Source organism: Triticum aestivum, chromosome 6D (genome assembly GCF_018294505.1).
Source record: "Triticum aestivum cultivar Chinese Spring chromosome 6D, IWGSC CS RefSeq v2.1, whole genome shotgun sequence".
Lineage (NCBI taxonomy): Eukaryota > Viridiplantae > Streptophyta > Magnoliopsida > Poales > Poaceae > Triticum > Triticum aestivum.
The window spans coordinates 103,991,958-103,997,051 of NC_057811.1; the positions used below are offsets into that span (position 1 = coordinate 103,991,958).

At 43.9% G+C, this 5,094-nt stretch overlaps 1 pseudogene; it reads left to right on the forward strand.

The window, feature by feature from the left end:
- The first annotated feature begins 3,915 nt into the window (after positions 1-3,915).
- Positions 3,916-4,504, forward strand: LOC123142497 (ethylene-responsive transcription factor 13-like; annotated as a pseudogene).
- Positions 4,505-5,094: the final 590 nt, after the last annotated feature.

Consider the following 5,094-nt stretch of genomic DNA (forward strand, 5'->3'; position numbering starts at 1 on the left):
TCTCCACGAGAGTAAGCACGTCGGGCACGTGCTCTGCAAACTCGCCGCGGCTCGAATTGAGTGAGGTACGGCGCGCACGTGTTGGTCGTTTTGCAGCTGCACGCCATGGCGACGCCGCCCTCGCTGGAATTGAGTGATCGCACCCGATCACCGTTTTACGGTGAGGCTGTGATCGATGTGTGTTGTGTAGGAGTACATGTTTAGTACTACATCGCCAACTTGCGGTCTCACCCCACAGCATAAAAGGTGGCGGTCGGCAGCCAGTTCCACCGTGCGGCAAGCACGGTATAAAGCAACAGCTTATTCAGCTAAAATACCATTGAGAAAATCTCGACGAGGTAAGTACTATCTCTATGATTCAAAACATCGGCCCAGTTCATGGATTACGGAAACTAACCATCATAGCCCGTCGTCCTTGCAGGGGCGGCCTTTTTTTTTCTGTCAGATTTTTTCTCCCACGACCTTGTCAACAGTCTCGTACACTTGATAGTTTATCATGATGTTGGTTATTGGAGCATCTCCAACAGCCGCGTTAAAAAACACACGCGCGGGGTAAACTGCACATTTAGCGCGCGCCGGAAGTTTTCACGCGCTCAGCAGAGGTGGGAAACTAGCGCGCGGGAGAAAGCTGGTGGTCGCGCGCTAGATTTGGCGTACCGCTTCTGGCTCGCCTATAACGGCGTGTTTGATGGCAAAGTACTACATAAACCAAAGTATCAAAAACTGTAGTAATTTTCAGTGTAGGTATGAGAAACCATTTATGCTTCGGTACAACCCCCTAAACACATCAACGGATGAGATTTTTTCATGCCTCTTCATAATAAAGGGTAGGATGGTCCTTTTACATTTCTTTTAAGAAAGAATAGTCTTTTTGCAAAATACATTTCTGTACACAGCCGCGTACCTTGGAGGTCAACTGGGCCGGCCCAACAGTGAACATTCTCTCTATGGGAAACAGTAATAGTGGAAAATCCAAAAATAATCAGCATGTAGTGCGATTCGAACATAAGACCTTCTGCTCTCACCGAAACAGACCAACCACTTGATCAAGCAAGCTCTCTGTTGGCTAAATTGCAACGTGTCTTAGAGAACTATTACCACCGTCCAGGATTTCAAGGGCAACCAGGCTTGAGTGCTCCAGAAAGACGAAACTTTCTCTGGCGTTGCAACGAGCCGGCATGCAGGAGCAATGGCTGGATTAATTAATTAATTAATATAAGCGACGAGAGTGGTTTTTTGGCACATGGGAGCGCGTGCTCCTGGTTTTAAAAATGTGTTTTAAACATATTTTAAAATGTCAAAAAATTCCAAACAAAAACCTGAGACGTACATCTCGATATTGTATATGCTCACAAAGTCGTTTCATGAGAAACCGACAGCTTGTGTGTCGTGTGTGAAAAAGACAAAATCCGGTGTTAAAAAATAATTTTCACAAGACATCATTTTGTATTTTGTACACAAGCCACAAAAAATGTTGTTTTTCTTCGAAACTTGACGTGCACACATATAATGTTGAGATGTATGCGCCAGAATTTTGTTTGAAATTTTTCCACAGTTTGAAATATTTTTTTCACGTGCAGAAGCGACATCCTATATTAGAGGACCAGCCAATGCATCCACTCAAGGAAAAAAAAGCCAATGCATGCAAGGTAATTGTGTCTTGAGCCATCGGCATTAACTGCCTCCCAACATTACAGCTCTACCCAATGCTATAAATTAACCATTGTGGATTTCTTGATACTGCCGCTTCGGCTAGCTGGCCTTCAAATCATAGACGAAGGTAGTATGATCAGGGACAGATTTAAAGGTTTTATGAATTTTGAATGTGACTTTTCTTAATGCAAAACAAATTTGAACGTAACCGATTTGAACATCGTTTGGAATTTTGAATGCGGCTTTTTTTAAACATTAAACAAATGCAAACAATTTTCTCGAAAAGTGGAACAAATTTTGAAACTCTAAACAATTCTGATAATTGAGAAAAAATGAAATTCCGAACAATTTTTTAAAACGCAAACAATTTTGAAACTCTTACCATCGTTGAAAATGCGACCATTATTTGAAATATTCGAACATTTTTGGAAAATATGAACAAATAATTGCCTTGAACCTTGTTTGAACTTTACGATTTTGAAAAAGAAAGAATAAGAAAAAGACAAAAAAATGGATTCATGAACCTTCTAGAAGGTATCCAAACCGGTAAAAACCGACCTGGAACCATCTAGAAGGTTCCCAAACCTAGCATGTGTAGAGGCAACAAAAAAGTAAAACTCCAGAAAATGTAAGACTAGTAAAAAATTCAAAAAAATTTGGCATAGTACCTTGAATTGGTCATAAAAAGGCATGGAAAAAATTGGGGCCATCACAAGGATGTCTAGAAAGAACATGCGATGAGACAGAGACATCTGCCCTACACGGACACCCTCAGTTGAACATGGTCTATTTTTGGACATCTGAAATGACCATACCTTTTGCAAGTAGGTGGGCATGCTCATGCTAACCATGCATGTCAAGTTTGAATGATTTCAAACATTGTATGGCAGTTGTGACACGTCCGACCATTTATCGGTCCTTTTTTACCGAGAAAACTTCAGAAAATGCAAAATTTATAAAAAATCAAAACAATTTGGCATAGTGCCTTGAATTGGTCATATAAGGCCATGTAAAAATATTGGTTCTATTTCAAGGCTATCGAGAAACAACATGCTCTCAAATGGAGCCATCTCGTCTACCCGAACACACTTTGTTCAACATTGTCTATTATTGGTCAGCTATAGTTTTGTTTCTATTTTTCTCGCATTTTTGTTTCTTTTTTGACTTTATGTTTCCTTTGGAATTTGCTTATGTGAACACTTAAAAAAAATCAGAATTTTGATTTTTGTTCTCATTTTTTAATATGTTCGTAATTTCAAAATGTGCTCCAAATTTCCAAAAGAATGTTCTCATTTTCAAATATTTTTCACATATTTAGAAAGAAAATCGTGCATTAATAAAAGTTCATGGATTTCAAAAAATGTTCGTGTTTTCAATTTTGTTTTGGAATTTCGAAAATGTTGATGTTAAAAAAATCACAGAATCTAAAAAGTATTCGTTATTAAAAAATTGACAATTTTCGGTGAAGCGTTCGAAAATTAAATGTGCCGCTTCTAAATGTTTATAAAATGCGTGCGCTGGTTCACGTATCATGTTGGTGGCTGGTCCAGTGGCTAGCAGCACTATAACACAACACTGTGGTCGCAAGTTCGAATCCCTGGCTTCGCTTATATTATTTTTGTGATTTTGAGTTGCGCCTGCTCGGTTCCTGTTAGTGGGCCGGCCTAGTCGTTGCGCCTGCTCAGTTCCTGTTGGTGGGCCGGGCCAGTATCGGATCTTCTGCAGAAACATACGGCGTATACGTCCAGATACATACAAAAGTGGGTATAATTTGTGAAATGACCTTATTGCCCTTTATACGTTTTGTGAGGTGGGTTGTACCGAAGCGGAACTCAAAACCAAAACAGAGTATTCTAGAGTATTGACAATACATAGTACCTGTTTGGCTGTTGTCCCACAACGCTGCAAATTTTGCTGCCTAGCTGTTGTGTTTAAGCACTCAGCAGCTCTATTTTTTTAAAAAGAGGTCTGGGTTTTTTTATGCAGAGAAAAAACTACCGTTTTCCCTATACTACAGTATTAAAATCACAGTTGTTAGGGGCAACCAAACATCTCATTGTAAATAAAACTATGATAATCTCAAAAACTGTAGTATTCTCAAAATACTTAGAAAATACTTTGCTATCAAACGGAGCATAAATTGCGGCGTTCGCCACACGGTTATCCACACTGCCACGCGCGCTCTCCCCCGCTTCCTTGCCGCTTCCTCTGCTTCATCGCCGCTTGCGCTCCCCGCCACCGACGCGCCACCACCGCGACACCATGCCGTCGCGCCGCCGGGGATCCTCGGGCTACCGCGGCGTCCGCGAGCACCCCTCCGGCGCCTACTACGCTGAGATCCGGTCCGGCGACGTCCGCCTCGGCCTCGGCACGTTCGAGACCGCGCACGAGGCTGCCCGTGCATACGACGCGGCGGCGTGGTGCCTAGAGGCCTCGCGCGCAGATGAACTTCCACGACATCTACACGTGCGAGCAGGCGCAGGTCGTCGCCCCTCCGCCTCGTCTTATAACAGACCAGGACCATGAGGAACACTGTCGGCGGCGGCGCCACCTCCTCATCGTCGAGGAGGACAAGCGAGCCATGGCGGAGTGGCGCCGGCGCCACCCGGAGGACGTCGCCAATGAGAACGCCTTCTGGGCAGAGAGGACGGTAAGGCGCCGCGCGGAGCGGGCAGACAGGCGTTGGCGGAAGGCACTGGCCATATCGCAGTGCGATCTCGTTAACGTCGGTGGGAAGTCGTTCTTCTCGTCAGACGATGATCGTTGGGATGACGTGTCGCTCTCTACCTTGGACAACACCAGCGAGAATGATGATGAGGACGACTCGGAGTACGTTTTAGTTGCACCGTAGTTTTTATTATCTAGTTGCACCGTAGTTCTTTTATCTATCTATGCTATGAACTATGTACGCATTGTGAAATATCTATGTATCGATTTATCTATCTATCTATGCATATGCACCGCCGTCTAGAGTGTTTGTGCGAGAGCGCGCGCGCTGCATTTTAGCGCGTCTATTGAAGCTACGCACGCGCGCTAAATTTACCGCGGCCGCTAGAGCCAGCGCTCACCACCGCGCTAAAGCAGGCGATCGGCGCGCCGCAAACTGATTTTTAGCTCACCGTGCGTTGTGCGGCTGTTGGAGATGATCTTAGTTAGTACTCCTTAAAATCATCGCTATGCTGAAGTTGCGCATCAATTCAACACACTGCATATTACATTATTTAGCAGCCAATTCCTTTTACACATCTATGAACACAACACTTTTTTTAGCAACATGAATACCACACATTGTCCATTTAGTTTTAAAAAACTGAATTGCTCAAATCAAAGGCCCAGCTCGGCGCACACGCCCAGGTCCCCAAATAAGAACGTGTCAACCTCCGCGTAGCCGCTGATGCCCTCTTCATCGTTGCACTAGAAGTATGTCTGCACATCGTCCGG